Source organism: Heptranchias perlo, chromosome 14 (genome assembly GCF_035084215.1).
Source record: "Heptranchias perlo isolate sHepPer1 chromosome 14, sHepPer1.hap1, whole genome shotgun sequence".
Taxonomy (NCBI): domain Eukaryota; kingdom Metazoa; phylum Chordata; class Chondrichthyes; order Hexanchiformes; family Hexanchidae; genus Heptranchias; species Heptranchias perlo.
The window spans coordinates 53313262-53337804 of NC_090338.1; the positions used below are offsets into that span (position 1 = coordinate 53313262).

Consider the following 24543-nt stretch of genomic DNA (forward strand, 5'->3'; position numbering starts at 1 on the left):
TTAAATTGCTACAGTTTCTGAACATTTGGGGAAATTTAAAATGTGGTCATTGTAACTTTTTTCATGATATATTTTATACACTGACAAAGTTCAAATAAATCTAACATTTCATACATACGTTTTCCCACATATTCATGTTTTGACTAGTAACTAAGAAATGAAAACGCACTGGGATAGATCTTGACTCTGTGTGAACGTCTAAAACGGGTGACAGCGAATTGGCATCCTGTTTCATATCGCTCCCGATTCTTATTTTGTGGAAATAAAAATGGGGAGAGATGTAAAATGGGCTGCCGATTCGCTGTCACCCGTTTTACACTATCACACACTCAAAATCTACCCCACTGAATTCTAAAAATAGGATTGTCACAAAAAGTGATCCCCAAAATAAATGCCCAAATCTAGAATTAGATTTGATAGTTCTTGATCGTAAAGAAAACAAATTATGTAATGTTCATGCCTAATTAGCTTAATCAATTGTCAACTAATAAGTGGTGCAGCAGATATATTGATGCTTACAGGAATCAGGCTGGAGTGCAAACCACCCATGACAGACAAGCAGACAAATCACTTTTCATAATTTCACTGTTTTCACTACCCTTTCCTATTCCATTCTACACAACATTAGTCAAGGGTTTTAAAGGTTTCTCACCATCAGGATCCCTTTTATAAATCAGTGATAATCTATTAACATTGACTTAACATTTTTAAAAACATATTTATTCATATAGTGAGTGTTGGTGACATCTGACTGGGCAGACTGAGTAACTGAGTCTGATGCCATGAGAGAGCTGAATTAATACTGGCAAAGTTGCATTCATTATACTCGGATGCTCCAGTGATCACATCATTTCAACATTGTGGTTAACTGCCTCACACTGTCAGGTTCAGTAACTTCTTCAAGCCATTTCTCTTCATCCTCTTTGTATCTGCTGGAGATACCTTCTTGGGTGCAGTGGTGTCAGTCACATCTATAAGCAGTCTGCACATCTTACTTTTATGGGAGTTGACTCACACTGTCCTGTATCTACTCACATGATAACAGGACCCGTGGATGTAAAAATAGAACTTGCTTGTGGCCTGAACCAGATATCGGTGCCTTTTGCTAGTGTATATCTTCAATCTTTCCGAACCTAGACTGAATTAACAGCAGATGAAGGAGGGTTTTCTTCAAATAGTTAAACCTTTTTATTCCACAGTGAGGTGAACATACAGAGCAACAATTACGATCAGATTCACTTAATTCAATTGATACAACTTATCTCTGCGCAATAACATAAAAATAATGAATAATCTTGCTTGACTTAAACAGGCTAAGTCCTCTGCATTCTGTCCTTCAGCCTAGGGCAGAACACCCTCTCTCAGCAGATTCCTGTCTTCCACAGCCTTTTGCTGCCTGCCTGTCTCCCTGTCCTGTTTCCAAAAGCTAGACTGTCTTGTATGTGCCTCTCTTCTTAACCCTGGCTTCACAGATAGATAAAGATCAAAGGGGTTTCCAGCACAATGGGTATGAGGTGTTTTCTCGTTAACCAGACAAGTTAACAAATTATTTAAGGAGTTAAGAAGCACCAAGGGGCAGAAAACACTGGTGGGAGTTGTCTATAGGCCTCCAAACAGTAGTGGTAGTGTAGGGGATGGCATTTAGCATGACATTAGAGATGCATGTAACAAGGGTACTACAGTAATCATGGGTGACTTTAATCTGCATATAGACTGGCCAAACCAAATTAGCAATAATACTGTGGAGGATGAATTCCTGGAGTGTGTACGAGATGGTTTTTTAGACCAGTACGTTGAGGAGCCAACCAGGGAACAGGCTATCCTAGATTGGGTATTGTGCAATGAGAAGGGGTTAGTTGTGCGGGGTCCTTTAGGGAAGAGTGACCATAACATGATAGAATTCTTCATTAAGATGGAAAGTGAAATAGTCCAATCAGAAACTATGATCCTAAATCTAAACAAAGGAAACTACGAAGGTATGAGGAGTGAGTTGGCTATGATAGATTGGGAAACTTCATTAAAAGGCACGATGGTGGATAGGCAATGGTTAACATTTAAGGAACGAATGCATGAATTGCAACAATTATACATTCCTTTCTGGCGCAAAGACACAAAAGGAAATGCGGCCCAACCACGGCTAACAAAATAAATTAAGGATAGCATTAGATCCAAAGAGGAGTCATATAAAGTTGCCAGAAAAAGTAGCAAGACTGAGGATTGGGAGCAGTTTAGAATTCAGCAAAAAAGGACCAAGACATCGATTAAGAGGGGAAAAATAGAGTATGAGAGTAAACTTGCAAGGAACATAAAGGCAGACTGTAAAAGCTTCTACAAGTTTGTAAAAAGAAAAAGATTAGTGAAGACAAATGTAGGTCCCTTACAGTCAGAAACAGGAGAATTTATAATGGGGAACAAAGAAATGGCAGAGCAATTAAACAAATACTTTGGTTCTGTCTTCAAGGAAGAGGACACAAAAAACTTCCCAGAAATGCTCGGGAACCAAGAGACTAATGAGAAGGAGGAATTAAAGGAAATTAGTATTAGGAAAGAAATAGTGCTGGAGAAATTAATGGGGACTGAAAGCCGATAAATCCCCAGGACCTGATAATCTGCATCCCAGAGTACTAAAAGAGGTAGCCATGGAAATAGTGGATGCATTGGTTGTCATCTTCCAAAATTCTATATGTTATGGAACAGTTCCTGCAGATTGGAGGGCGGTAAATGTAGCCCCACTATTAAAAAAGGAGGGAGAGAGAAAACAGGTAACTACAGACCGGATAGCCTGACATCAGTAGTCAGGAAAATGCTAGAGTCTATTTTAAAGGATGTGATAACAGGACACTTCAAAAATATCAACGGGATTAGACAAAGTCAACATGGATTTATGAAAGGAAATAATGTTTGACAAACCTACTGGAGTTTTTTGAGGATGTAACTAGTAGAATAGATAAGGGAGAACCAGTGGATGTGGTTTATCTGGATTTTCTTAAGGCCTTTGATAAAGTCCCACATAATAGGTTAATGTGCAAAATTAAAGCACATGGGATTGGGGGTAATATACTGGCATGGATTGAAAATTGGTTAACAGACAGGAAACAGAGAGTAGGAATAAATGGGTCTTTTTCGGGGTGGCAGGCAATGACTAGTGGGGTACCGCAGGGATCAGTGCTTGGGCCTCAGCTATTCACAATATATATCAATGATTTGGATGAGGGAACCAAGTGTAATATTTCCAAGTTTGCTGACGACACAAAACTTGGTGGGATTGTGAGTTGTGAGGAGGATGCAAAGAGGCTTCAAGGCGATTTAGACAAGTTGAGTGAGTGGACAAATACATACTACCTACATGGCAGTTGGAGTATACTGTGGATAAATGTGAAGTTATCCACTTCGGAAGGAAAAACAGAAAGGCAGAGTATTATTTAAATGGTGATAGATTGGGAAATGTTGATGTACAAAGGGACCTGGGTGTCCTTGTACACCAGTCACTGAAAGCAAACATGCAGGTGCAGCAAGCAGTTAGGAAGGCAAATGGTATGTTGGCCTTCATTGAAAGAGGATTTGAGTATAGGAGCAAGGATATTTTACTGCAGTTATACAGGGCCTTGGTGAGACCACACCTGGAGTATTGTGTGCAGTTTTGGTCTCCTTACCTAAGAAAGGATACACTTGCCATTGAGGGAGTGCAGCGAAGGTTCACCAGACTGATTCCTGGAATGGAAGGACCGTCGAATGAGGAGTGATTGGGTCGACTCGGCCTGTATTCACTCGAGTTTAGAAGAATGAGAGGGGATCTCATTGAAACATATCAAATTCTGACAGGGCTAGACAGACTGGATGCAGGGAGGATGTTTCCCCTGGCTGGGGGGGTCCAGAACGAGGGGTCAAAGTCTCAGGATATGGGGTAGGACATTTAGGACTGAGATGAGGAGAAATTTCTTCACTCAGTGGGTGGTGAACCTGTGGAATTCTCTACCACAGAAGGCTGTGGAGGCCAGGTCACTGAATATATTTAAGAAGGAGTTAGATAGATTTCTAGACACAAAAGGCATCAAGGGGTATGGGGAGAGCGCGGGAATATGGTATTGAGATGGAGGATCAGCCATGATCATATTGAATGGCGGAGCAGGCTCGAAGGGCCGAATGGCCTACTCCTGCTCCTATTTTCTATGTTTCTATGTTTCTATTTAAGGTTTAGTCTATGGGATAAACAACTTCCATTTAGCATATAACCAGCCGTTGGGTGCCATTTTTAAAAAACTCATGAGAATACACATTGCTTTTAAAAACCCAGCATTAAAAGTAACTCTTTCTCCAAGTTCTTTGTGTGGAAAAATGGTCAAAAAAGTCCCAAAACATTTAGGTATGGAAAGATTCCCCCATTAAATCATGCGAATTAATAAACAGTGTTCGTAAAGCCATTGGTTATTGTCAGTCTACTGTATATATCATGGCATTAGAAACACTTTTATGAATGGCAAGTTTTAAGGAGTAACTTACATATGTGTGCACTGGGGTTAGAGTGGGGCAAGCCAGCCACTGAGATTTGGAATGTTCAGTCTGTCACCAAGAACAGACCATTAGATACAATGACCCTAAACTTCATGGGAGAAGAGTGTGTGGTTTTCCAGTGTACAGGCTGGTGGGGGCAGAATTTGGGGCCGACCCTAATCTGCCAGGGTCCCAGTCTTTTTTGGCCCCGTTAGAAATCTTAGAACTTTCATGGACAAGTGTAAAACATGCCTCTCCCCCACCATGATTCAGATCTGCCTCACCAAGGCTTCCCAGGAATTTCTTGCCAAAATAATAACATAAATTGCAAACTTATAGAAATGACTTGATCTTTCTAAAAATAAATTATTGGCACCCACTAAAAAGTTGTAGATTTCTCACAAGTGAGTGATATTTGATAGGTCTCAATGTCTGTAGTATTGTTGAAGCTTTTGTTCCGTGCATCCGGCCATATGGACAGAAACAATAAATGGGAACTAATCAAAACCATGTGATGGGGGAAGGGCACAGGTGGAAAGAGACGAATGCAGACTTTCAGAATCATCCGATGCAACAACTAAGTACTGGGCATTTTTTTGTCCCTGTTACAGTTACAGTTTTGGATCACCTTTTCTTTCAAAGGTCCAACAGCCGTTGTTTTAAATGGACTGCGACCCTTTTGATCTGGAAGCTTTAGCTTTCCTGTTCTCTTTGTTCATAGAAATACATACCTTAGGGGCTAACAATTACCTAACTTGTAGCAATTTGTTTATTGGATTCAACACATGTTTGCTCTTTGCTACCAATTCAAAATGGCAGATATTACCACACAGACTGGATGTTAAAATATAAAGCACCAAACAACAGCAACAACTTGCACTAATATAGTTCCCTTAACTAATAAAATATCCCACAGCACTGTATAGAGGCAAAGGTAACCAGATACTGAGCAGAGAGGAGAGAGAAAGAGAGAGAGAGAGAGTATGGGTGCTGACTGAAGGCATGACCAAAGAGGTAGATTTTGAGGCTTATTGAGGGAGGGGAGAAGGATACTAAGGTGGATGGGGTTCAGGGAGACCACCGCATAATAGCTGAAGGATCTGTGGCTGAAGGTGGAGCAGAAGAATGCAAAAGGAGCCAGATTTGGAGGAGCTGGGTGGCATGTGCAGAAACATAGGGCGGAAAGAAGTTGTAAATGTAGGGAGGGGCAAGGGTAAATGAGGACAGAATTAGTAACTTTACTCATAAAAAGAAAACAAATATGAAGCATAATAATCAGCAATTGCTAGAAGTACAATATATATAAGCATACATACAATGAGAAAGCCTGTATTGGATCAATTACCTTTTGTTGGACTAGCTTCTGATTGTTATCAAAATTCTTATTATGGCATGGTGAATGTTGTCAGCCTCTCGAGCTCTCGATTCAGTTTCAAAAGAACCTGTACTTTTCAAGCTCCCTACTTTTAACCCCTTAGATGTCAAGGCCAAAACTTTAATCAGCTCTTTGACGTAGAGGGTGCCAGACAAATTCAACAGTATTTCATACATTTAACCAATTAACAATAGAAACTGCTGTTATAAATACATTGGTAAATAGCTAGATTATCACGTGAAAGATATAAACACTTTGCATATCTGCATCAAACATGCAAATCTTCACAATGCAATCAACCCGTGCTTTCAGATCAAAGGATCAATACTGAAGATTAATTCAAGGAAACAAAACAATTTCATCTTTTGATCAGTCAGACATGCTGATCTTTTCAATGAAATGAAACGAGCATTTCAAACTCTGCAACGATCCCCATGACTCCAAATTAAAATGTTTGGTCGATACATATAAACAGGTTATGCCTGAGTAAATTTCACTTTTGTTGACCAAAGCTCCTCTAAGCATCTCATGTAGATCTCCTACAGTGAATTTCACAAGTTCTCAGCAGAAGCCACTGAATGCACTACTTCACAACAGGAAAGCAGAATTCAATAACAAATATAGATGCAAAAATTAGAAGCACCATATTGTAATATTGCTTTTGCTGACCTGTGCAGGCTTGTTTGTAAAACTTTTCAGGTTGATCCCACACTAACATTTTCTTGTACTTGTCTTAGCCGTGAGATTCATGTCAAGGCATTTGAAATAAAATGCTTCTCTGATAAATATCTCTGATGTCATTAAAGCCAAGTTACGAAAGAAACACGTGGAACTTTTAAAACGGGATTGTGATTTCATCTTTTTGGTATGCAATTTTAATTATGATTTCTAAAAGACAGCACGGAAGGAGTATTAAAAAAGGGACGCTTTTTTCTGTTTTTGAAAAATAAAACCTTGATTCCAAGTCTGTCAGTTTTAATATATTCTATTTTGATTTAGCTCAAATTTAAAAATCTCCATGTGATTATTCTGTTCACTGCAGTCGTGTATTTTTGACAGATTTTATGACCACATGAGGCAATTCCCAGTCCCATCTTGAGAAAGATATAATGGTCCTGATGGGGGAGTGTGTGTGCATGCAGCTTAGCTGCTCCACACTTAGCTTGTGGGCATCTACTGGCACAACATCTGTCTCCCCTTCTGTTTAACAAATCCACATTCTGTCACTCAGAGCTCAGATTCAAATTGCTTGTGCGTTCAGAGACAATAAAGAAAATTATTTGGAACTAACTGCGCTCTAATAAAAGTTTAAGTGACACATGCTTCTTCGTTAGTTTGAACTGCCTTACAAGAGGAAATAGTGTATAAGGTTTTTTTTTATTAGCTATATATACATTATTTGGAATTGTAAGTCTATGTTAAAACAGAAGGGGGGGGAATTGATGTCATTTTTGATGATTTTAAAATAATAACTGTCTGCGTTGATGTAAATCATGGAGTGGCGGCACAGAGGTTCATACCCAAGCTTTCCCACATGGTAAGTGATGGATCTGGCTGTGCCAGTAGGGAGAAACACAGCTTTAAGTTTTCCATAGAGAGGAGAAAAAAACGTCCCCTCGGACCATAGTCCTGCTCCTCTTAGTGGTTAGTTCACGAGCAGCCAAGGAAGATGCCTGAGAGAAGGTTGCCTAGCTGCTGTCAGGCAGGAAATGGTGTGTGGTACAGAGGGAATGGTAACCTAAAGAAGGCGAGGAAAAAGAAGCACAAGATGGAGAAAGAATAAAAACAAACTGCAAATTGTAATAAGTGTCCGAAACTAGTGACCAAGGGACATCACACCAGAACAAAACAAAATCGTAACACAACTCCAGCAGTCATTGTATGATCACTTTTAGTCTAAATATACTATTCTGAAATGTTCAGCAACAATAATGCATTCATTTTCAGGTAACGCAGACACTTAGTGAAGCTAAGCACTCCTGTGGTTTGCGTTTTGCAAGACGAATATTCCTTTTCATATTGTAAATGTCTAGTGGAGCTATGGAAACATTTCAATATAGGTTGTGAGTCAGAAAGGCAAATGGCTGACCTATATAGAGTTTGCAGCAGATTAATCACAGCTTCAGGTGCTGTAGCAGGCTTCTTCTCTGAGTGAGTTATGACTTTCCTGCGCATCAAATATGTGCTTTGATTGATGAACATGAACTAGGCCTCGTCAGCTCCAGTGGAATCGTATTATGTTCCACACTTTGTTCTGATGCTTTTGATTAAATACTCCAGTTATAAAGCTGTGGATTATCTTTTCATCCCTCTGAATAATAGCAGGTTGCGTTCCAGTGAAAGATGTAAGCAGAGTATTGTTAAAAATCTGGATTCATAATATGAAAAGCCCATGTTTCATTTTGTGCTGCAGAGGTGCAATTTTGTGTGATGACTTGTGGGCAATTGCAAAGAGACACAAATATTGCTGTTCTGCTCTGTGCACTGTGCATTATCAGACTCCAGTGGAAATAAGTGTGGCCGCACGTGAGCAATAGCCAAAGTTACCATTCCTTTGTAGCATTTACTCACACTTTGGTGAAATTAACAAAGAAAAAGTCATATTTGGTCTCTGGTCACTGTGGAACTGCCGCCTCTGTGTAAAAATACTGTATCTGTTGTTGCCCAATAGCACGAAGACTTGCTTCAAATGGGCCTAATTTGCCCAAGTGAATGGGGTCCTGGTACAGGGTAGACAGAAGGATCGCAATCTTGGTTGTAGGAAGTTAATATTTACCCAAATTTCAACTGCTTCACTCCCTTTCACCAAAGCCCAGTTACCAGCTTCCTACTGTGGGAACGCAAAAATGGAAAAACGTGACTTTGTTACAGTGCAAAGGATGCCAATGCATTTACCCATGTGCAAATAGGGCTTGCTGCAGACACACAAGAAATCTGGCCACATTGAAGGGTGTTGCCCACTCTATTAAATAAATAGAAAAAAGAAAATGTGTCACATTGTTTTCTCTGGCCTTATTTATATTGTTTATCCACCTATCTATATTTACTCTCCATTCTCTTCCCATATACATTCCTGACACCAGAATGATTCCTCAGCCAAGTGGACAAGTAAATAACCAACTCTGAAGCCAATCACCAGGAGGTAGCTGATTTACCACCCTCACCGCTGGGATGTAGCTTTTCTCCACTTACCTCAGATGACCTGACCATGATCAACAGCTCATGGGCCCCAAATTTTCTGGGGGGGTGGGGGGAGCCTGTCAAGTTCAGGGACGTGGAGGTCCTGCCAATCTTAATGGCAGGGCCTTATTTGAATAAATATTTGCAGAGTCCTGCCCGACACCCGGCCACATTGACTACCTAGCTGGGTGCCAGGAGTGGGAGTCTGGCGGCAGGAGGCCGCAGCTGAGGACCCGTGGGAATGGTCCCAGGCAGTCGGTGGGTGGAGGGGATTCCATGGCTTTTAGGTGGAAGGGGCAGGAAAGGGGTTTCCTCTTGATTGAAGATCTTGGGAATGCCGGTTCTCGGGATTCTCCGAAGATTGGGGGAATTCTGGGGCTGGGGAGACCCAAGGGCTCCTTGAGGGAGCATTCCTGCTCCTCCTGACCCGCAAGGAGTTCAAAGACAGGTAAAGTTTTAAAACTTACCTGACGTCATTGGGCTGCGACTTTTGAATCTTAAGTTGGCCCCGGCCTGCTTTCAGCGGGAGCCTCGTCCAGGGCCTGAATCGCTGTTGTAAATATTACAGGAGCACGGGGGCTTGAAGGCGGGATCTCAATTTTTAGGATTTTAGGATTTTAACCCCTCTCCCGACCCTTTTCTGCCCTGCTGGCGGCGGTGGGGGGGATGGCGGCGGTGGGGGGAAGGTGATTTAAAATCGAGGTCATAGTTGCAAAACCGTCCCAAAATGAAAGCGGAAACTGCACAGCAGCCTGGTCAGCATAGGAAATAGAAAGATAGGTGAATATTTTGAGGTGATTGGCAAAAAAACCAAAGGTAACATTAGGAAAAACTTTTTTACACAGCCAGAGGTTAGGATCTGGAATGCACTGCCCGAGGTGGTGGTGGAAGCAGATTCAATCATGGCCTTCAAAAGGGAACTGGATAAGTACTTGAAAGGAAAAAGTTTGCAGGGCTACAGGGAAAGGGTGGGGGAGTGGGACTAGCTGGATTGCTCTTACATAGAGCCAGCGTGGACTCGATGGGTCGAGTGGCCTCCTTCTGTGCTGTAACCGTTCTATGATTCTATGACCAGCGCACTATTAATTGACATTTTGTTATACTTTTTTGAATTAACATTAATATTGCAGTCACTGTTTCTAGAAAATATGAGTTACAAATCAAGATCATTGCCCTGTTTGATACTGTTAGCCTAAACTGCTAACATGTAGTGGGAAAGAGGCCAGTGGAGTTAGTACTCCCCTGTGAGGAAAAGCCAATGACACTAGTGTCAGGATTGCTAATGGAAGGATGTATATGAATTCGGCCCAATTGTAATATCTTTGTGAAACCTATTTCCTTTTGTGCTTTGTCTAGTCAATCCACAGTAATAAGGCCACATTGTCATTTCCACAGGCTCTGCCAAGATCTGACCTTCTGGGAACGCTGAGCTTCTCCTGCGGTGTGTATGGGGAAACCTCCTGCCGTCTGTTCGGCCCATACACAGTTTTCCTCGACCGATAACAATCAATTGCAAAACAACTTATCTGTCTCTTCCCATTAAATTCAATGAGACCTAAATTGGAGCCAGTAGAACAGTGTCTCGCATTGTGTACGTCTACAGAAAGCCCGCATCTCTAAAAGTTGGCACCATCGCAACATTAAAAGCTGAAACAACTGAACAAAACCTACTTTGTTGCGGCCAATGGTAAAACAAGGTTTAAATGCAGTGAGTGATATTACAGCCAGAGTGCCCCCTTCTCAACGCAGTACAGTGTTGTGCAATAATCACCTAGTGCGCTTCTGATTCCGGTCATGAACATGTTATGCAGCCATTATGCGTGACAGTCAGGACATACACAATAAAACAATGCCATATCCATCTCTACAAATCTATGATCTAAATTAATGAACATTACTCTACTTAATGCTACAATTCCCCTCAAAGCCTCAATATGCAATGTATTAATCTGTGCTTCAGATATAAGAATTAGAGGCCTAGAAATTCGATCGCTCTTAAAAACAGGTACACAGGGAGCAGGGCTGTACACACCTGTTCACGTGGTCACGGGCACCATGTGAAATTGGTGCTGGCAGCTCAATATCGTGACTCAGGTGTGCAGCCAGTGCTATCCATTGGTTGCCCGCCTGTTTGGAAGGGCGGGAAATTAGGCTTCACTGACGCCACTTAAAGGCATCCAGCACCTCTTATAGGGGAGGTGCACTCTGGCTGCAGACAGCAGGGAAACTTTACAAGTGAAAAAATGGCTGCACAAGGCCCAGACATAGCCCCAGGTTCTCGGATGCAGCATTGGAGGCCCTGGTCTAGGCAATGGATGGGAAGAGGGAGATCCTGCTCCCCCAGGGGGCAGAAAGCCATTCAGGCAACACCTCCATCGTTAGTGGAAAGATCGCTGAGGAGGTTAATGCCAGGAGCTGTGCTCTTGGGAAATGTAACAAAAAGTTCAGAGCTAATCAAAGTTGTCAAAGTAAGAATCATGCTCTGTTCTCTCACCTACATCCTCACTACTCACAATACCCCCCTCCCCCACTTCCCTTTACTCTCCTACAATCACTGCACCACACTTCACTCCACCTCCTCCTCATATTCACCCACTCTGCACTTCCTACTCTCACTACTATTGTAACCCTCACTTTCCCTCGCCTCACTATGACAGGCACATTCTATAAAGACCACATGCCTGTCACTAACACACTCCCTTATTTCTTGCAGGAGAAGGTCACGCACAATTTGCGACAGGAGGCTGCGACCGGAGGAGACCAAGCCCACCTGCACATCCTCTACCCCGTAGAAGAAAACATGCTGGCCATCACGGGCAGGAGAAAAGTCATGGCCGTAGAGCGGCAAAACTGGAGGAGATGTCTTGCAGGGGTTCTTCACACTTTATCTTTTTCCCTTCATATTTCTATCTCACCCTACACGCTCTGCATGACGAACTGCAGCTGCTTTCAGCAACCAATCATCTCTCTCAGCTCACCCTACACACTAAAAGATAATCCTGTCCCTCTCTTTAATTTCAGGTGCTGAAAAAATGGACGCCCCGTGCCACTTCAGGAATAAGAGACCAGCCTTCCTGAAGATGCAGCGTCACTTGATCTGATCCTAGTAAGTACCAGCTCAGAGACTGGCACCATAGATACTTTAGAGGGTAGACTAGAGGACGGGTCTTCACATGGTGAATCATCGGCCACAAGTGTACAGGAGATAGGGCAGGCGGATAGTACGCCACAGGTGCCAGCTCGCCAAAGGCTTGCATCACACATACTAGCTCTTCTGCAGAAGACTCAGCTGCTGACTTCGAGGACCCAGGCCACTGAAGAAGGTTGATGGGCATGCACCAGGAAATTCTAGGTGCACTGGACAGCCTGTTAGCGAGCTTGCATGCAATTCCTCAGAGCACGGAGGAGTTCAACTCCAACTGGTGTTGCTCACAGTGCTGCCATGGAAGCTCAGATGGCTGCGACCTTGGCTGTAGAGGTCAATGTTGCCAGAGGCATCCAAAGCATCACATCACTCCTGCACTCTGTTCTCGCGCACAGCCGTAGGAGTGCTGAGGTGCAGTCACAGGAGAATGGCCTTGGCTCCATGGGATGACAGCATGCCTTCTCCCACGCCACTCATTCTACCAGTGCCCTTGTTAGTGCCACAAAGCCATCTGGGCCAGACTTTCCCGGCCCATGTCGAGATGCTGCAGTCTACCTTAAGGCCTACAGCTGCTCGCGGTCATACCATGGCCCTCTGAAGTGTCCTCAATGGAAGCTCAGCAGTCTTCTAACTCCTATACTGTAACCACTGGGGAAACACTTTGTAGGAGCACTAGGATAGGTAAAAGAGCATAGAAGACAGGCATCAAGGGGTACTTAATTATTCCTGTTACACATTAGACACAGATGGAATTGAGTTGTTGAATATTTTTTTAAATTCTGCATTTGGTGTTGGTACTAATATTTGTAGTGAAGTGGGGGCAAGACCCATAGGCTGGACTGGAGGAAGGCAATCGGATGGTAGTAGTAAGGACGGTGGAGATAAGGATTGCCGGACCCCTCGGTGTATTGGGGATGGGAGAGATGGTTCAGGTGACGCACTCTTGGATGAGTTGCTCTTTGAGCTCTGGCAGCCAGGGGCACTGGTGGTTGATGTAGCTCCTGCTCTTCCGCCTCCTGCTTCTGTTCACCCTGCCCCTATCCACCTGCCTCAAACGTGCTGGGAGTTAAAATCGACCTGTAAGTTTTCAAAAAAAATTTGTTCATAAGGAATGCCGGGCGATCAACTCGTAGAAACAAAAAAAATTTGTGTCTGTATGAATGAATAAATGTATGAGTCATTGTTGAGTTGCATTTTCCTGCTAACCATGTGATATTATTGATTATGTGGTTGGCAGGAACTAGTTCATTATTTTGTAAAATCAGAAACAGAGAGCACACACAAGAGTTCCCAGTTAACTTCACTTTAGTCTCTATAATTAGCTTCATAAACCAATAAAAGAGAGGCGGATACTATAAGACAACTGACATACCAGCTCTGTGCACATCAAATGTGACTATGGCTGCCTGACCCCACCCATCACTATACTCCCTACCTCCCATCTGCTCTTTTGCGGCATAGGAAGTTAAATTATGAGGACAGGTTGCATAAACTTGGCTTGTATTCCCTTGAGTATAGAAAATTGAGGGGTGACCTGATTGAGGTGTTTAAAATGTTAAAAGGTTTTGATAGGGTAGATACGGAGAAACTATTTCCTCTGGTGGGGAATCAAGAAGAAGGGGACATAATATTAAAATTAGAGCTAGGTCATTCAAGAGCAAAATCAGGAAGCACTTTTTCACGCAAGGGGTAGTAGAAATCTGGAACTATCTCCCCCAAAAGGCTGTGGATGCTGGGACAATTGGAGCGTTCCAGACTGAGACAGATAGATTTTTGTTAGGTAAGGGTATCAAGGGGTATGGAGCAAAGGTAGGTAAATGGAGTTGAGGTGCAGATCAGCCATGATCTAATTGAATGGTATAGCAGGCTCAAGGGGCTGAACGGCCTACTCTTGTTCCTAATGTTCCTATGTTCCCTCCATGGTTTGGGCCTAGCTTCCCTCTCTTGCCTGACCTGCCGCTTGCCCATTTCTTTAATGCCTCATACTCACTCTCAGGCCCAGCTTGCCACTCTGTCATACTTGCCTCTCACCCTCCTCCTCAGTACCTTTGGCTCACCGTCAGACCCACCCGCTTTGTACTTGAAGTCCAGGGGAGCATTGCTGCTATTTAAGTTGGTTGCACGGCCGCATGACACATGTCTCAGCCCACAAGCAATGCCACAGGAAATTGTTTAGTTATTTTAAAAAACATTTAATGGGTTACATTTGGAGGACTAGGTACCCTGTTCCAGCAGAAAGCACATTCATTATGCTATACGAAAATGTTTCTTTCACTTCAATCTGTCACAGTAGATTGTCAACATAGTTTTGCTTTGAACAATGAAGTAGTACAATGTACATCTCAAGGAGATTTTCAACACAAAGAATGAGTTAAATTATCCCTTTCATCCTGATATGGGTCCCCTGATTTATTGCAAATATAATACCACAAACACTCCCTAATAAAACTGTTTCAATACTGCTAGTTGCGATTATATTCATCACTTATAAACGCATTCAGGTATAGATAGCATAAATAGCTTACAGCACTTCCTTCTTATTTGCAAAAAGAACCTGCTGAGTCATTGGTTAGATAATTGACATCAAAATGTCAATTCAATGTGTGGGATTTGTTTAATGTGAAACCAGGTAGTGGTAGAATGCAGGATGAGATTTAGTTTATGAAACAGCAATTCCCCAGTGGGGCTCCTTCAATATTTAATTCAGAGAGCAGCACACATATGAAAGTATGAAATGCAGATTTTGGAATGGTTACAGCTGAAAGATATTTAATATATTTTCCTTAGCGCTTTATCATTAGAATTGCTTTTTCAAATCATATACAGTGTAACCTCACTGCATTTTCACAGCAAATTATTGTTTAGCACATGGACACAAAGTTGAAATTCGAGTGATTATAAGAGAAAACATGAATGTGAATAGTGACCTCGTGACTATAATAAGAATCAAACTCATACTTTGCAATAGTGTCTTTGAATGCTAAGTCATAGATCTCCCTCCATATGTATCAATAGAGATTAGATTGGTAATTATAGAACCTTAGCCATATTGAACTCCAGCTAAAGTGACAAGTTTAGACCTATCCTCAGCTAACATTAAAAGTTCACAGCCCTTACTTAGCTGGAGGTATGGGAGGGGAATCAATTTTTAGCCAGGCTCCTAAATGGATTATGTTGTGCCACAGAAACACACTTTCTTAGCAGAACTACTGGGTGTTTTTCGTGAAGTTGCTGTTTTATTCGGTGGCACAACGCTTCTTTTTGTAACAGTGAGATAGATATCATTCATTTTGCTGCGCTTTTACAGAATTCTGTTAAAATGTTGCCTCACACAACAAAGTAAAAACAACAAGGCCAGATCCCTTGACAGTGTTCCTCAGTGTAGCACTAAGCCATAATATTAGAACGGTCCCAAGTTTAATGTCCACTCTTTGCTGAGGTAGCTGAAATCAGCTGATACAGCAACTAGGGCACTATGATTGGCCTTGCCACCCCTGGGCTAGGGAGAGGGAAAATGAGCGAGAGTCACTGCTCTGATTGCTATCAAGTGACCCCTGCTGGAAAGTGAATGAGAACATTATTGGCTTCAGCTATGATTCTCCCCATGATCAAATAGCCTGCTGACGCTCACTGTGTGGACTCAGACATGAAAAATCGCCACTTGGGCAAGATTGTGGATGACTTCCAGTGTCAATGGAACTGTAGCCCAGCAAGAGTTAGGAGTGATGGGGAGAAAGGAAAGAAAAATGGGGTAAACGCAAATTATAGGAGAAAATGTATTTTGAAAATGTAAAAATATGTTAAAAAAAGGAAGTTGTGCTTTGGACTAACACTTGTTTAATAGTCAGAACTTAGAAAAGCATGTTTACTTCCTACTGTGCAGCAATGTGTAGAGGTTACACTAAGGACAAAGCTTCTCTTTAACAAAGATCGTACTACCTGATACACTTAGAGAAACTGTTGATCTCGGCCTGGTAGGTTTATACTTCACTCAGGAGATTTAAGGCACATCTCTACATTCCCACTGAGCAGGGAATCAGCCCCCTTCGTGACTTGTCTGTACGTGTCACTGATATAGTGCTCACCAGTCCGAGAACTATATTGAAACCCTGTCAGCTGTCTGATCTAGTAATAAAGTGTAGTCAGTCAGTCAGTCAGTCAGTCAAAAAGTGCAGCCTGGAAAAAGTGACAGCAAATCAATGTTGCTGTTTCTGTATCCATCTCGGGCAACCCATGCTGAGAGGTAGCTGATGCCATTTAAATCTGAACTACCAGTTTCAGATCTACAAGTGGAACAATAGCTTTGACACTACCTCACAGAGGGATTTCTATCTACAAATAATACCAACAAAGGATTTCAACAAAATCAGTCAGTGACATCTTTGAGTCATGACATGATATTTTCTGTTTCACACCTAAAGGAAGCTTCGTATCAAATGCAATTTCCTATCTCTGGTCATTTTTCGTAATGGTCATTTGAGTCACAGGTAGAAAGCAAATATTAAACCTTTTCTCCCCTCCTCTATAAAGGTGTTGATGTTTACTGATTGTAATTCAATAGCCAGTATGCAGAAATATGCTAAAAAGGGCGGTCAGAGGGGCAAAGAGAAACCTGGAAAAAGCATAGCTGCAAATGCTTGTGGCCATAACGAATATTCTTTTAGTACCTTAACAGTAAGAGGGCAGCCAGGAAAGAAGTGAGAACTGTAAAAGATGCAAACAGGGCTGAAACAGAGATTTAGCCTAAGATAATTAATATTCTGAAGGATTACTTACTCCAAGTATTCAATGGGGAACACAAGAGCAACATGTCCTCCCTAAGTAGAATTAATGAGTTTGATATAAGTGAAACGAAAGTTCTAGGTGAGATAAAGAGATCAAAACAAATAAATCCCCAAAGATATCCCAGTGCACTGGGAGAGATAGGGATTCGGATTTGTGAGGCAATGTCATTATGAAGGAGTCATTAAACAGAGGAAAGCTACTAATAGATTGGAAATAGGTTCATTTGATGCCCATTTTGAAAAATGATGACCAAATGGAGGCAGTCGACTATTAGTCTTACTTCAATACCATGCACAATCCCACTTCTGACATTCCTTATTTTGGGTTTGTTTTCCTTGGAGCAGAGGAGGCTGAGGGGGGACATGATTGAGGTGTACAAAATTATGAGGGGCACAGATAGGATGGATACTAAGGAGCTTCTTCCCTTCGTTGAGGGTTCTATAACAAGGGGACATAGATTCAAGGTAAAAGGCGGGAGGTTTAGAGGGGATTTGAGAAAGAACTTTTTCACCCAGAGGGTGGTTGGAGTCTGGAACTCACTGCCTGAAAGGGTTGTGGAGGCAGGAACCCTCACAACATTCAAGAAGCATTTGGATGAGCACTTGAAATGCCATAGCATACAAGGCTACGGACCAAATGCTGGAATATGGGATTAGATTAGACAGGGCTTGATGGCCGGCGCGGACACGATGGGCCGAAGGGCCTCTATCCGTGCTGTATAACTCTATGACTCTATGAAATTGATTATCATGAGTAAACTTGAATATTATCTGTACAATAATAACCTAGTATGTCAACATGGATTCAGAGGGAAAGATCCTGCCTAACCAATCGCTTTGACTTTTTTTGAGGAAGTGACATCCTGTGGACTATGGAAATCTCTACGATGTGTTCCACCTAGACTTCCAAAAAGCATTTGACAAAACTCCACACAAAAGGCCATTAGTTAAGCTCAACGCAGTGGGGATTCAGGGTAAACTTTGGGAAAGGAAAAGAAATTTACTAAAAGTTATAAAACAATGGGCATAGTTAGAGGAGTTATGTTATACTGAGGGAGGAAGTACTGAGTGTGTTGCCCCATGAATTAGTGTTTGAATCAAAGACTTGGGTTCCGAAACTTAATGCAAATTGGCTAAATTTGGAGGTGTACCAAATTAATAGGGGCAGTTGACACCGAATTGGACAAAGTGAGCAGAGCAATGGTAGATGACGCTTAATGTAGATAAGTGTAAAATACTTCACATAGAAAGAAAAAATGGGCAACGCATACTCCATGAATGGTGTTGAAACAGCTAATGATGAAGATGAAAAAGATCTAGGATTCCTAATTTACTCAATGTTCAGCAACTCCATCCACGGCAGAACAATAATCAATGAAGCAAGTTGGATGTTGAACTTTATAGTCAAGTACAAGTCAGAGGAAATCATAGCGCTTTGGCCAGACCACACCTTGAATACTGTGTCCACTTTTGGTCACTGAGATACAAGGGAAACATTGAAGCATTGGAGGATGCTCAGACAAGAGCCATGAAGCTGATCCCTAGTATCAGATGACTGAGGTACGAGGAAAGACAGAGAGAAGTGATCTTTTAGAGATTTATAAGATATGGATAAGGTAGATCCAGAAAATTGTTATCAACTAAATTGCGTGATTAGAACAAGGGGACATTAGTAAAAGGCAAACTTAGGACTGGTTTTAGAAATTTCTTCACACAAGAGGTGATCAACACAAGGAATGCCCTTCTAGATAGAGTAGAGGAGATGAAAACACTGTAATTATTTAAGGAACAATTGAATGTTGCAATTGGTGAACTGTAAAGTCCTGCTGGATGCATGAACTAAGATGAACCAAATGGCCTTCCTCATTCATAATTATCTTCTGATCTCTATTCAAATAAGAGATATTTTCCATTATGTCTCAAGGGCTAAGATTAAGCCAATTACTTAGAACATTTTCTCTGGGCTGGTCTTGGACATCCTGTTCAACCAGCTCTTGAGATTTGCTTGGCATTCCTGGTTAAGTTAAACCTGTTAAACTGGCCTGAACGTGTACATACCCTTAATTATACACATTTTTATCTTAGATTTCATTGTAGGAAATATTCACGAAAGAACTTATGGTATATATAGAAATATGCTATACATTTAAATATAAAGGATAATTTATAAAGGATAAAAGCCATAGCATATGACTTTATTACCAGATAACTCATGAGCAATAAGGTTGTGAGTGATTTATGGTCATTGCCACAAGTGTGACATAAGTTATATCCTGCAAATCGCTGTCATGTATTATGTTTAAGAAAGAACTTAGTGGGAGCTTTATGCTTAGTTTGCTGATCTCAGCTCAGACAGCAGTTGGAGCTCTGCAACTGGCCTTGAACTAGAGAGAGAGGGGAGAAAAAAACATCAGCCAGGGTTCCTGCTGCTGAACATTACCAAGTGATTCCTGCTGAAAAGTAAGTGCGTGGACATTGAACGACGATTTGGTTTGGCTGTGATGCCTCCCGTAGTTAAATTTCCCTGCTGACTCCTCACATGGAGCATGACCACTTGGGTAAGATACCAAAGAGCTGCTAGTACATGTGGAACATACCCCAAGAAGCCTAAGAAGCAAAAAAATTAATGTAATGTGTTGCACTGTATTCACCTAGGTCTTGGCTCTGGTGCAAGTAAAGGCCTGTTGTTTTGTGGTGTGGATTTAGAATCTTTATACTGTTAACATCCATTTCCAACAATATTTTTAAAAAAGAAAACCATTTTCAGTAATTCACTTTTATGAGTATGAAAAATGTTTAATGGAAATGATCGCCACACATGGAATAATCATGGATACCTCACTCCAACTTTTGTTAGCACTTTAATATCATTCATTGCTAATAAGATTGACAGATTTAGGCACAGAAAATGGTTGGAGTGTGCATAAGAGCCTCTCATAATAATTAAAATAACTATAACATGTACTTTGATTACTTTTCATTCACAATGATATTTTGCCTGAAAAAATATAACTGCTAATAGTTGTTACACAGATAAAAGGGCTGACAGCCTGACCAAGTGCCTATTTTCCTGTATAAAAATCAACCAGTTATTTAACTAATGCATCCATAGATTTAATAGAGAAGCATTTTGCCCAAGTGATCACCAGCCCCTGTTTGAATGTAATCACCATGGAGACTTTAGTTTCAGCTTCGTTTTTAATTGCAAGGGTAAGCAAAATAGTCGAGCAAATGGTTTCAGTGATGTCTGATTCAGTTCTTTTCTTTGTATAAAATAGGGGCACAGAAAGTTTTTGTACTGGAAGTAAGTTTTATTCCTTGTAACCAGATGAAGGAATATCTATGCAATTGTACAAATGACTGTTCAAATCTATACAGATTAGGCATAGTGAGAGAAAAAAGCTTCAGTCAGTAAAATCAGTTTGTAATATAGCTGTCGTACACTGTCATGTCCTTTCTGGGCTTTTATAGGAGGGTGCAATATGGTGAGGCAGGTGTGGAGCTGCAATGTCCTACATCTTGGTAGGATGCCGGTTCGCTCCTGTGATTTCCCATGTGGCCCATCAGCAATCTCAGCATATCACCATAGGGATGCCTTGAGTGGAGGTCAGGACCTTCCCCGCAGAGATGAAGGGAAAATGTGAGGGAGTGTCACTTCAGGCTGCTGCTATATACCTCGTGGCAGCTGGTTTCAGAGAGGCCTGTGACCAGGTCACTTACCCGGAAGGGATGATGCACAGGTGGCTGTGGTGATGTTAGAAAAGGAAAAATAATAAACATTGTGAATAAATACACTTCAGATTTTGATCAAAAAATTACTGAAGGAATACTGATGCCCCAAATTTCTTTGACTTTCAAGGTGTGCTGGGGTGCAATTCGGTGAGGGACTCATTACTGGGGTGTTAATTGAGGCAGAATCCATTTCTGCTGAGTTTCTGCCCTAGTTTTGGGCCAATAAAATTTTGGCTCTGGTTTGTTTTGTGGGGGGGGTATACTTCCTCTGCCCGCCCCTTCCTTAACACATATATTTAAATTGCATGGTAATAACATCATACGGAAAAATTACCGTCATTATTGCCCCTATTGCGCTCAGACTAATTTCTGATCACCAGATAAATGAGGTGTTGTGGTTTGTCAGGATCAGCTGATCCTGTGGGACTGCTACGTTGAAAGGTACTCCTACTTATACAACTTTCGCCCATATCTCCTTGAATTAAAGCAGTACCTGATTACACTTCCATCACTACGTCTTCCTAGCCTACACACCTACTCTGATGCTTCCATGAGAAAATATCTATGTCTCAGTGTACAACCATGCCACTTCCTGCCAGCCAAACCTCAAAACCTAATGAGCTTACAGAACAACAGAGCCAATCAACATCTGACTTATTATATACCTGCCTGTATATATTCAGCCCTACTTCTTATCATTGTGCTTTCTCATGACCTATCTTGCTGCTTCTTCTAGATCAACTTGAGGACCAGTATCATGAGGGGTGGTTGGCTGCGTGCTTAGGGCAAGAGCCTTTTGGGACTGAAGTGGCCCTTGTCACATGAAAGCTGAGCCGGGACAGATGTGTTGGGGATTGCATCTCTTGTGTGATTGCCTGGGCAGCCTTGCCCTGCTTTGTACATGCTCTTTGACTTGGTACATAGGAACAAGAGTAGGCTATTCAGCCTCTTGAGCGGCTGATCTATGAATTAAATCCATTTACCTGCCTTGGCTCCATATTTCTTAATACCCTTACCTAACAAAAATCTATACATCTCAGTTTTGAAATTTTCAATTGACCTAGCTTCAACAACTTTTTGGAGGAGATAGTTCCAGATTTCCACTACCCTTCATATGAAGAAGTGCTTCCTGACAGCACCCCTGAATGGCCAAGCTCTAATTTTAAGGTTATGCCCCTTTGTTCTGGACTCCCCCTCCAGAGGAAATAGTTTCTCTCTATCTACCCTTTCAAATCCTTTAATCATCTTAAACACCTCAATTAGATCACCCATTAATCTTCTATACTCAAGAGAATAGAAGCCTAATCTATGGACCCTGTCCTCATAATTTAACCCTTTTAGCCCAGGTATTATCGGTATCATTAGCCCCGGTAGGCTTCTGAGGGTGAGGTCGGAGGCCTGGCGTATGCTTCAATCCTGAGAGAGAACAGCATCATGTTGGTTGGCTCCAGCCGTGCCATTAGTACTGGGCCCCAAGTTGAGGCTGCTCAGTGTTCAGTGGGAGGGCAGATCTAATGGTTACCACCAGATTCTGAAAGCCTTGATAGTGTCTCTCGTAACCTGGCCCTAAGTATATGAAGGTGGGAATGCAGTAATGTACCCCCAGGGCTCAAGAGCTGATGTCTGTACTTTGGGGGAGGAGGCAGCGACTTGTTCTGTGCCACTTCTGCTGGAGGGAATGGTTACAGGTTGCAATGAAGCTGCCACATGCAGTATGCCTCAATCATTCATTATGAGCTGAATCTGCAAACTCCGGCAGCGGCATTGGCACATGTGACTGGCGGCCAGAAGTCCCGCCCTACCGACATTCCGACCTCCCATAAGGATCCGAGGAAATTATTTGATTAAAAGAGGCTTATAATGATGCCAAGAAGAGTAGTAAGCTTGAGGATTGGGAGAGTTTTAAAAACTAGAAAAGGACGACCAAAGAATTGATAAAAAGGGAGAATATAGAATATGAGAGTAAACTAGCAAGAAATATAAAAACAGATTGTAAGAGCTTCTACAAGTATGTAAAAAGGAAGAGAATAGCAAAAGGAAACGTTAGTCCCCTAGAGGCTGAGACAGGAGAAATTATAATGGGGAATCAGGAAATGGCAGATGCATTAAACAAATATTTTGTATCTGTCTTCACAGTAGAAGACACAACAAGCATATCAGAAATAGTGGGGAACCAAGGGGCTAATGGGAGTGAGGAACTTAAAGTAATAATTATCAGTAGAGAAAAAATACTTGAGAAACTAATGGGACTAAAAGCCAATAAATCCCCTGGACCTAATGGCCTACATCAGAGGGTTCTAAAAGAGGTGGCTGCAGAGATAGTGGATGCATTGGTTATGATCTTCCAAAATTCCCTCCTTTCTAGAATGGTCCCAGTGGATTGGAAGTTAGCAAATGTAATCCCGCTAATCAAGAAAGGAGGGAGAGAGAAAACAGGGAACTACAGGCCAGTTAGCCTGACATCAGTCGTCGGGAAAATGCTGGATCCATTATTAAGGAAGTGGTAACATGATTAGGCAGAGTCAACATGGTTTTATGAAAGGGAAATCATGTTTGACAAATTTAGTAGAGTTTTTTTGAGGATGTAACTAGCAGGGTAAAGGGGAACCAGTCGATGTAGTATATTTGGATTTTCAAAAGACATTCGATAAGGTGCCACATAAAAGGTTGTTACGCAAGGGCTCATGAGGTTGGGGATAACATATTAGAATGGATAAAGGATTGGTTAGCGGACATAAAACAGGGAGGAGGGATAAACGGGTCATTTTCAGATTGGCAGGCTGTAACTAGTGGGGTACCGCAAGGATCGGTGCTTGGGCCTCACCTATTTACAATCTATATTAATGACTTGGATGAAGGGACCGAGTGTAATGTATCCAAGTTTGCTGACGATACAAAACTAGGGGGGAAAGTAAGCTGTGAGGAGGACACAAAGAGTCTGCAAAGGGATATAGACAGGTTAAGTGAGTGGGCAAGAAGGTGGCAGATGGAGTATAATGTGGGGAAATGTGAGGTTATTCACTTTGGTAGGAAGAATAGAAAAACAGAATATTTTTTAAATGGTGAGAAACTATTAAATGTTGGTGTTCAGAGAGACTTGGGTGTCCTCGTACAAGAAACACAAAAAGTTAGTATGCAGGTACAGCAGGCAATTAGGAAAGCAAATGGCATGTTGGCCTGTATTGCAAGGGGGTTGGAGTACAAGAGTAAGGAAGTGTTACTACAGTTGTACAGGGCTTTAGTGAGACCTCACCTGGAGTACTGCGTACAGTTTTGGTCTCCTTATCTAAGGAAGGATATACTTGCCTTGGAGGCGGTGCAATGAAGGTTCACTAGATTAATTCCTAGGATGAGAGGGTTGTTCTATGAGGAGAGGTTGAGTAGAATGGGCCTATACTCTCTGGAGTTTAGAAGAATGAGAGGAAATCTCATTGAAACATATAAGATTCTGAGGGGGCTTGACAGGGTAGATGCTGAGAGGTTGTTTCCCATGGCTGGAGAGTCTAGAACTACAGGGCATAGTGTCAGGATAAGGGGTCGGCCATTTAAGACTGAGATGAGGAGGAATTTCTTCACTCAGAGGGTTGTGAATCGTTGGAATTCTCTACCCCAGAGGGCTGTGGATGCTGAGTCATTGAGTATATTCAAGGCTGAGATAGAAAGATTTTTGGATTCTAGGGGAATGAAGGGTTTTGGGGATCGAGCAGGAAAGTGGAGTTGAGGTTGACGATCAGCCATGATCCGATTGAATAGCAGAGCAGGCTCTAGGGGCCATATGGCCTACTCCTGTTCCTATTTCTTATGTTCTTATGTAATTTGGGGCTTGTGTATTTTGT

At 41.9% G+C, this 24543-nt stretch overlaps 1 long non-coding RNA gene across 1 annotated transcript in view; it reads right to left on the reverse strand.

Moving 5' to 3' along the window:
- Window positions 1-19781: 19781 nt before the first annotated feature.
- The window catches only part of LOC137332148 (uncharacterized), a 152184-nt gene continuing 147422 nt past the window's right edge, over window positions 19782-24543 (reverse strand). The window contains exon 5 of the long non-coding RNA XR_010965601.1: window positions 19782-20719. This is a non-coding gene — a long non-coding RNA (uncharacterized lncRNA). The remainder of the gene's footprint in view (window positions 20720-24543) is intronic.